We start from the raw sequence: 10927 nt of genomic DNA, 5'->3' as shown, positions 1-10927 counted from the left end.
TCAATTCAACAAGAAGATACAACAATTATAAATATATATGTACCCAACATAGGAGCACTTCAATACATAAGGCAAATGCTAACAGCTATAAAAGAGGAAATCGACAGTAACACAATAATAGTGGGGGACTTTAACACCTCACTTACACCAATGGACAGATCATCCAGACAGAAAATTAATAAGGAAACACAAGCTTTAAGTGACAAAATAGACCAGATAGATTTAATTGATATTTATAGGACATTCCATCCAAAAACAGCAAATTACACTTTCTTCTCAAGGCACACGGAACATTCTCCAAGATAGATCAAATCTTGGGTCACAAATCAAGCCTCAGAAAATTTAAGAAAATTGAAATCATATGAAGCATCTTTTCCAACCGCAACACTATGAGATTAGAAATCAATTACAGGAAAAAACACGTAAAAAACACAAACACAAACACATGGAGGCTAAATAATACATTACTAAATAACCAAGAGATCACTGAACAAATCAAAGAGGAAATAAAAAAATACCTAGAGACAAACAACAATGAAAACACGATGATCCAAAACCTATGGGACGCAACAAAAGCAGTTCTAAGAGGGAAATATACAGCAATACAATCCTACCTCAAAAAACAAGAAAACTCTCAAATGAACAATCTAACCTTACACCTAAAGTAACTAGAAAAAGAAGAACAAACAAAACACAAAGTTAGTAGAAAGAAAGAAATCATAAAGATCAGAGCAGAAATAAATGAAATAGAAACAAAGAAAACAATAGCAAAGATCAATAAAACTAAATGTTGCTCTTTGAAAAGATAAACAAAATTGATAAACCTTTAGCCAGACTCATCAAAAAAAGAGGGAGAGGACTCAAATCAATAAAATTAGAAATGAAAAGGGGAAGTTACAACGGACACCGCAGAAATACAAAGCATCTTAAGAGACTACTACAAGCAACTCTATGCCAATAAAATGGACAAACTGGAAGAAATGGACAAGTTCTTAGAAAGGTATAACCTTCCAAGACTGAAGCAGGAATAAATAGAAAATATGAACAGATCAATCACAAGTAATGAAATTGAAACTGTAAATAAAAATCTTCCAACAAACAAAAGTCCAAGACCAGATGGCTTCATAGGTGAATTCTATCAAACATTTAGAGAAGAGCTAACACCCATCCTTCTCAAACTCTTCCAAAAAATTGCAGAGGAAGGAACACTCCCAAACTCATTCTACGAGGCCACCATCATCCTGATACCAAAACCAGACAAAGATACTACAAAAAAGAAAATTACAGACCAAAATCACTGATGAATATAGATGCAAAAATCCTCAACAAAACACTAGCAAACAGAATCCAACAGCACGTTAAAAGGATCATCACCATGATCAAGTGGGATTTATCCCAGGGATGCAAGGATTCTTCAATATATGCAAATCAATCAATGTGATATACCATGTTAATAAACTGAGGAATAAAAACCATATGATCACCTCAATAGATGCAGAGAAAGCTATTGACAAAATTCAATACCCATTTGTGATAAAAACTCCCCAGAAACTGGGCATAGAGGGAACCTACCTCAACGTAATAAAGGCCATATGTGACAAACCCAAAGCAAACATCATTCTCAATGGTGAAAAACTGAAAGCATGTCCTCTAAGATCAGGAACAAGACAAGAATGTCCACTCTCGCCACTCTTACTCAAAAGTTTTGGAAGTCCTAGCCACGGCAATCAGAGAAGAAAAAGAAATAAAAGGACTACAAATTGGAAAAGAAAAAATAAAACTGTCATAGGTTGCAGATGACATGATACTATACATAGATAATCCTAAAGATGCCACCAGAAAACTACTAGAGCTAATCAATGAATTTGGTAAAGTTGCAGGATACAAAATGAACGCACAGAAATCTCCTGCATTCCTATACACTAACAATGAAAGACCAGAAAGATAAATTAAGGAAACAATCCCATTCACCATTACAACAAAAAGAATAAAATACCTAGGAATAAACCTACCTAAGGAGGTAAAATACCTGTATCAGAAAACTATAAGATACTGATGAAAGAAATCAAAGATGACACAAACAGATGGAGAGATATACCCTGTTCTTGGATTGGAAGAATCGATATTGTGAAAATGACTGTACTACCCAAAGCAATCTACAGATTCAATGCAATCCCTATCAAATTACCAGTGGCATTTTTTACAGAACTAGAACAAAAAATCTTAAAATTTGTATGGAGACACAAAAGACCCCAAATAGCCAAAGCAGTCTTGAAGGAAAAAAACGGAGTTGGAGGAATCAGACCCCCTGATTTCAGACTATACTTCAAAGCCACAGTAATCAAGACAATATGGTACTGGCACAAAAACAGAAATATACATCAATGGAACAGGATAGAAAGCCAAGAGTTAAACTCATGTACCTATGGTCAACTAATCTATGACAAAGAAGGCAAGGATATACAGTGGAGAAAAGACAGTCTCTTCGTAAGTGGTGCCGGGAAAACTGTACAGCTACATGTAAAAGAATGAAATTGGAACACTCTCTAACACCATACACAAAAATAAACTCAAAATGGATTAAAGACCTAAATGTAAGATCAGACATATAAAATTCTTAGAGGAAAACATAGGAAGAATACTCTTTGACATAAATCACAGCAAGATCTTTGTTGACCCACCTCTTAGAGTAATGGAAATAAAAACAAAAATAAACAAATGGGACCTAATGAAACTTAAAAGCTTTTGCACAGCAAAGGAAACTATAAACAAGATGAAAAGACAACCCTCAGAATAGGAGAAAATATTTGCAAACAGATCAACAGACAAAGGATTAATCTCCAAAATATATAAACAGCTCACGCAGCTCAATATTAAAAAAAACAAACAACCCAATCAAAAAATGGACAGAAGACCTAAATAGACACGTCTCCAAAGAACACATACAGACGGCCACGAAGCACATGAAAAGCTGCTCAACATCACTAATTATTAGAGAAATGCAAATCAAAACTACAATGAAGTATCACCTCACACCAGTTAGAATGGGCATCATCAGAAAATCTACAAACAACAAATGCTGGAGAGGGTGTGGAGAAAAGGGAACCCTCCTGCACTGTTGGTGGGAATGTAAATTGATACAGCCGCTATGGAGAACAGTATGGAGGTTCCTTAAAAGACTAAAAATAGAATTACCATATGACCCAGCAATCCCACTACTGGGCATATACCCAGAGAAAACCATAATTCAAATAGACACATGCACTCCAATGTTCATTGCAGCACTACTTACAATAGCCAGATCATGGAAGCAACCTAAATGCCCATTACCAGACAAATGGATAAAGAAGAAGTGGTACATATATACAATGGAATATTACTCAGCCATAAAAAGGAAGGAAACTGGGTCATTTGTAGAGACGTGGATGGACCTACAGTCTGTCATACAGAGTGAAGTCAGAAAGAGAAAAACAAATATTGTGTATTAACACATATATGTGGAATCTAGAAAAATGGTACAGAAGAACTGGTGTGCAATGCTGAAATAGAGACACAGATGTAGAGAACAAACGTATGGACACCAAGGTGGGAAGGAGGTGGTGGTGGTGGGATGAATTTGGACATTGGGATTGACATATATACACTCATATATATAAAACAGATAACTAATAAGAACCTGCTGAATAAAAACTAAGATAAATAAATAAATTACCCTCTAGAAAAGTTGTAACAATTTATTCTCTCTCCCTAAGTGTCCAATATGGCCATGTTTAAATAAATTATGCTATTTCCACAGACTAAAATACTATTTTGCAAAAATTAATGACATGGCAAACTAGGCATAGGACTGTATCAAGTAAAACAAGGTATAATATAAAGCATACCACTGATATGATATATTACTATATAAATTATATATGTGGAGAGGAATATATACACATATATACACACATATATATGGCAGAAATTGTCACAACTGAGGGATAGGACTAGAATAAATTTCTAAAATTTCTTTAATGCTCTTCTATATTTGTCAAATTTCCTAGAATTTCTGCATATTTTACTTGCAATCTGATAAACAATATGCTCAGAAAATATTGTAAGTCGTAAAGCCAAAGAAACAAGTCTTCAGGTCATCTAATGTTAGACGTACACTTACAAAACTGCAAACTCCTAGTGTGCTCCAATCTGGAATGTTTAAACGTAGTGGCCTGAAATACATTTGGCCAACAAAGAACTTGCTTTAACTCATGAAAATCTTCATGCCTCATAGCAAGCAGGATAAAACCTTTCTTTTCTCCACTGAGAAAACAAATAAGAGCAAACTGTGAGATCCCTGAAAACAGAGAGAAAACTATCTCTTCGAACAAGCTCTAAGTCCCTGGCTGCAGGCATTTTGGAAAGCATTTTGGATGGGAACAAACCATTAATAAAGACTCAGTACTTACACTGACCTTTGAGCAATTCCAGATGTAGACATGGAGAATTTTCCACAAATAATAATGAAGGGTCGGCTACAAGAAGTGACAGTCCGGAACAGGCTTGCAGGAGGCTAGAATTACACGGGACACAGAAAAGAGACTCAGCAGAAATGAAACAATGCAAAAGGAATCCATATCCTTGACCAAACATAACCAGAGATTTATACTCTCATAAGAATTTTTACCAGTTCCTTAGTGTGGAGGAAATACAGGCTATATTATATTTTCTGGATATGATTATAGTTTCATCAGTCTTTATGATACACTTATTCTCCATGCTATTACTCTATGCTAACTTTTTATACAGAGTAACTCATTTAGTCCTCACTAAATCCAACTTGGTAGACTGTTATTCATATTTTACAATTAGAAAAATGAGGCCCAGAAATTTAGATAACTTGGCCAAGATCATACTTCTTGAACAGGGGTCAGCAAACTTTTTGTTAAAGGGTCAGAGAGTAAACATTGTGCTTGCCAGTCACAAGGTCTCGGTCACAACTACTCAACTCTGCTGTGTAGTACAAAAGCACGCATAGACAGTATTTCAAGGAGTCAATGTGGCTATGTTACGCAAATGGGTGGTGGGTCTGCTGGCTGTGGTTTGCCAACCTCTGATCTAGAACGTAATAAAGCAAGATTCAAACTCAAGTCTATGCCTTTAATAACTAAACTGCCATACAATAAGAGAAAATGAAATAAATGTGGTTCTCCTCCCATAACATGGGTTCACTAACTTTCAAATATTCTTTGCCTCTCTATACAGTTTTGTTCTAAAGAATCTAACCAGTTAATAGGAATTGTCACTTATTGTGATTTGGTGAGCAGAAAGATCTGGATGCCCAGAGAGCATAAACAAGGTAGGTAGCTCACCTAACAGAATGTGGATTTAACAACATTATGTTAGGATAGATGTGCAGATCTGAAATTTGGGCAGTACTCAGCCTGCTAAAATGGAAAAGAAGAAAGAAGAAGATGACTCTGGGTTCTTTTAAAATATAACAATACTTAGTTTAACAAGTCTCTATATTTTTTTCTTAATTTCAAAATTATTATCCGTGAATTTGTCTCATAAGTACAATAATATTGGGTAATATAGCTATATCCATTTTAAGTTGTTTAAAATTCAAAGTCATGAGGAAAGATATTTTAATCACATCTAGTTTTTCTTGTGTTTATAAATTATAAAGTAGCAATGAAAATTAATCAACAGATTGAGTCAGTTGTTTGATTTTTTAGTAGTAGATCTTCACCAGAATTTGAGAGCCACATCCATGACAGAATGAGTCAAGATGACATAACATTCCTTAAATAATGGAGATGTAACAAGCTCTCTGGGCAGGAGAATGATCAGAAAATTTATACTTCAGTCTTAATGTTTCTATGGACCAGTCATACAACCTTCAGCCAATTCTGCATCTTCTTTAGAAAAATGGTAATTATATCATCTGTTACCATACCAGGGTCATTGTGAAAGTTATATAAAAAAAATTCATAAAGTTATCTTATAAATTTAAAATGCTATACTCATTAAGGTAGACATCTAAGGCTTATAATACAATCTGTTTTTACAAAGAAAAATACTTTTTTTTTTCCTTCTTTCACAGATCTATAACCCCTTTCACCAGAAACAGAAGAGACCCAGAGTTCAGAATTTTTGCCAGCCCATCATTGTGAAAAAACAAAGTAAAGCCATAATTCTACTATTGTTTTATTTTTTAGGACCTTTAAAATTTTCCTTACCATTAGTAATCACCAACATTTCTAAATATTCAGTCTATTAGATTCCTACACATTTTCTTTAGAAATCTCAGTGACTAAAAACTAAACAATAATAGTTCTTATAGAACCAAGTTATTTGTAAAAGGTAGTTTGCACTAATAAATCTACTAAAATTTCGGTTAAATTTCTAAGAAATATCATAAGGACACTGTAATATTAGATTGTGTTATTTTTCACAAATATTTGCAGCCCATCTCTCCGGAAGGTTTATACCCTCCTACTCCACTACTGTCAGCCTTGGTTGTATGATTCTTGTAACGTGAGCAGAAGTGACCCATGTCACCTGCAAGCTGAAATTTTAAAAGCCACTATGTCGTTTGCCAGGTTCTATTTTCTCCTATGCTACAAGACCAGAATATTCCAGATAAGGGCTGCTCCAACATTCTGGGGTCCAAAAGAATACAACATAAAACAGCACTAAGACCAACCCGTGAGACCATGTAGAGTGAGTGAAAAGTAAAATTTTGTTCCTGTTAGTCACTTTAAGTTATTTGCTACCACAGGATTACCTAGGCTATCCTAAGTGACTAATTACAAGAATGCAAAAGTCCAGTTATACTCTGTATGTTGACAATTAGAATAATTAACATAAACATGGTAGCAACATAAAATCTCATTTATTAAGAAAGAAACAAGCATTCCAATGCTTCCTATATGTGAACACAGTTACAACAGGACATAAAAACCAAGTTTTGTCTCACTAAACCACAAAGATGGTGTAAGAGATTCAGACTGCAATAATTTTTCAAGTTATTTATAGAATAGAAAGACATAAAACCAGAGAATCACATCCAGAAACAATGTTGGCCATCATTTAGGGATTATCTATAATCCTAGAAATTAGGGCTCTCACCATCTTATTTTACAATCACTTTTTTCTTTTTCTATTTTTTAACGAAGAAACTTCAAAATTATTTTCAAGGAAAAAAGAAATGACTCTCAAAATGCACTAGCAAAATTCAACAGATTTCCTAAATCCAAAGACTAATAAAAAATATGACATTTCCTCATCTAGAAGCTGTCAATATTACACAGGTCATTTCAGGATTTCTGTTTTTAATTAAAACTTAAATTGTGTCATTAGTATTTTTAAGCATAAAATCTCTAATATGCGGCTCGATACATAAAACATAAGATTTCAGGGATAACATTAGATACGCTTTGCACTTTCAAGAAATTATCAACACAGTATCAGGGATACCCTGCCCTCTACTGTCAGTATTATAATTTTGCATGTTTAACTAAATTAGTTAAATCACTTCATTTAAAATCCAAGTTTTCTCCCTCCATCAGTTTTATTTGGTATTTAAACATTCTGTTTCTATTCTACTAGCTGTTTTCTTAGAAAATTTAACATGTATGTTTCACTGAAATATTAAAGTTCGTCCATCTTTTTATACTGCTCCTAAATAAAGGAACTCAGAATGCTCTAACGCTAAGCAGTCATTTCCCAACTTATAGTCTCTTATTGTTCTGTACTAATTTCTCTCGATTTTTACCCTTATCAGTTAGAAAATGTTGTAATTATTTCACATGGTAAGTTTACTTAGAGTTACACAGATATTTTCTATTTTATTTGCTCACCATTCCTTTCTGCATCTCAGACCTTCCCTTGAAATTAGTTCATCTTTAAAGCAGGTCTGCTGGTATGAAATGCTCTCCATTTTTGTCTGCAGAAATCATTAGTTTGTCCTTCTCCTTGAAAGGTTCAGTGGTATACAATTCCAGATTAACAATTATTTTCCGTCACTATTTGAAGATAATATTCTCCTGTCTTCTACCTTCTGCTGTTGTTGTTGATACCCCTCATCTCCATACTTCATTGGCCTCTGGCTCCACTTAGTTTTCCAATAAATTGTCCCAATATTCACAAACTTGCAGTCTACTCAAGCTCTCATCAATGCCAATTTGTGGAGTTTTCCACAGTTTGTTGAGAAATCTCACTTTGTCTTTGGCTTTCTACTTTACCTGTATTGTAGCTTCCTCAATTCCCTTTGGTTTCCCTGTGTATTTGTCATTTCTTATGGTTTTCAGTATTTTCTTACCATGTGATCTCTAAAAGTTAGTTTAAAATATAGGCAGATTTAGTATATATGGTTTACATCATCTTCATTTATGTCAATGAAGAGAAAACATATTAATGCATTACCGTTTAGTATTTCATATCACCTTGGTATTCTGGATATGTATTGATGGTGGTCTTGTACAGTGATAGTCAAAATTTTTTAAATCACATACTTTTGTCAAAAAATTAAGTGCTCTGCAATGTATTATACTTATTTGCAAATCACATGCATGTTCTCCTATCAATCTTAACATTAAATAGTAGTGAAATATATTTTTATTTTTAAACAAACAAATTTAAATAGAACATATGGAAAAGATTTTACATACATTTTGGAATGTATGTCCCATCTGGTATCATAAAGAGTCTTAGAAGCTCTAACATTGGCAGGCTTTCTGTAGTAGAGCTAGCTCTATTCTTTGGACACTGTAGATATTTTCAGAGCCTTTTAGATAATTCAAGAAATAAGTCTGGAAAAATACAACAAAGTATCATTGTTTTCAATTACTAAATATGGTACTACTCAAATAACATTATGTCCCAACAAATATACAAATGAAATAGGTGAAATTTTACCACTACTCAGAGTATCCCTCATTAATTCAACAAAATTTGTTTTCTACCTGTAAAGTGCTTGGTGCTATATTAGGTGCAAATGATACAGCAGTGAAAAGATGGACCTGGTCTGAGGCCATAGACTATAAAGCCTCTTACTGGTGACTACCAATTAAAAAGCCAGTACAGTAAAGTGGGATGAATGCTATGCTTGTAGAAAAGCAGGGCACACTAAATGAGTACTTAACCTCAGAAACATTTTGAAAAGACTCAGGCTCTTATGATTTGGCTTGAGATTATACCATAGACAGAACCTTGAAAAACATGTTTTATTTCTTCGCCCTGACAATCACATTATAACTCCTTTGTTCTCCCTGCACTATGTGAAATCCTAGATGGCCACTAACAACCGTTCATAAAAAATTAAAACTTATTAAAAACGTTAGTGATGATTTACAAAAAAAGCTTGGTAAAGATAGTTGCAAGTCAGTACAATTTTGAAAAGGTACCTCCTGTGATGATGGATGAGTTTACTCAAAGTGCAGATTATTGGAGATTTGGTGAATCATACAAATATATCTGGGTTCTCTGACATCAAAACAGAGTAAAAAGACAGCAACTAAAAATATGTAGGAGATGATATATGAACCAAATATACTTTTAAAAGTGTACTGTACCAGTTTAAAATTTAATTTGGTGTAACATGATCCTGTACAAATTAAAGGAGCATCCCATGATACTATGTTATCATGATTAGAGACATGAATATAGAGGTTCTATTTCAAGTACAACACAATAAGCATCATCTCGCAATGAAGTGAAATGACCTATTTTCTTTTTCTTTGTGTTCTCTTACTATCTTATTCTCCCTTAAGATAGCAAGGGATAGTACATATACATATTCTTAGAGGTATGTAGTGATGGTCCAGGTGTTCATCAAGTCAGAGTAAAACTACAGCTCACCTGCCTGGCACGTAAGATTTACCCAATTGTATACAATTGAAACATTTAGACAGATTATGTAGAATAACACATTTGTATGAAATTTTGTGAATGGATATATGACTAAATGGTTGACTTGTGTTTGTAGCATTATCTTGGGGGTACTTGATCACAGCCTATTTTGGTATATTTCAAGACATCTGAAACAACCGTTCCTAGAAGGAGCCCTCAGCCAGACACAGAAGGCCCGGTTTTGATGATCCCTCTTCTACTGAGTCCATGGCTGAGGGCAAGGCCCTGAACCTCTGGGTTTTTCATCACAGTGTCCAAATCCCTAAAATGGGATCTCTGAGGCTCTTCATACTCTCACATTCTGTGTTTCTGTGTGGTTCCTGCTGATGTTTATTGGGTCTCAAGAGCACAGAAAGTCCACCTTCCCAACAAAATTTTTTGAGTACCCCCATGTAATAATGGACCATGTTCATTCATTGCCAGAACATGTCAAGGAATGTATAAGGTTGGTAGCAATTGGGAAGGGTGGACCGGGGCCAATGAGGGATGCACATATTAAAATATCTACACTCAGATTGTCTTGTGTTATTTAGTTCTCTAATTTTATTTATGCAAAATAAACATTATTTTTCCCAGACTTGTAAATTTTACATTGTAGGAATTATATCATACTATTAATTCTGCTACCCGGACAGTAAGTTGTCAGTTACTTCTTGATTAATACCTAAGACAACTTTAAAAATAATCAAGTAATTATTTGGGACATAGAGTTTTTACGTACTTTATATCAGACAAAACTCTGAAATGAATTTCTTAAATATAAAAAAAGGAGTTAAATACTGCTCACTTTTATTCCCATAGCAATTACTGGAAAAGAAATGTAAAGAAAAGGAAAGAGTGAAACATTTAATTCCAAAATAAGTGTGGGCAACAATCCTGCTTTATTAATACAAAACCACACCCATCATACTCACGTTAAACATTTAGTTTTAGTAAGTTGGTACATGAATTATTGGTAAGGAAATTATTCATGAGGAAAAAATGGCTTTTGACATAAACCTTGTGTGTAAGAATATATGAATAATGAGTTGGA

Source organism: Eschrichtius robustus, chromosome 6 (assembly GCF_028021215.1).
Source record: "Eschrichtius robustus isolate mEscRob2 chromosome 6, mEscRob2.pri, whole genome shotgun sequence".
Taxonomy (NCBI): domain Eukaryota; kingdom Metazoa; phylum Chordata; class Mammalia; order Artiodactyla; family Eschrichtiidae; genus Eschrichtius; species Eschrichtius robustus.
The sequence above is the reverse complement of the archived record's forward strand: the minus strand, read 5'-3'. Positions refer to the sequence as shown.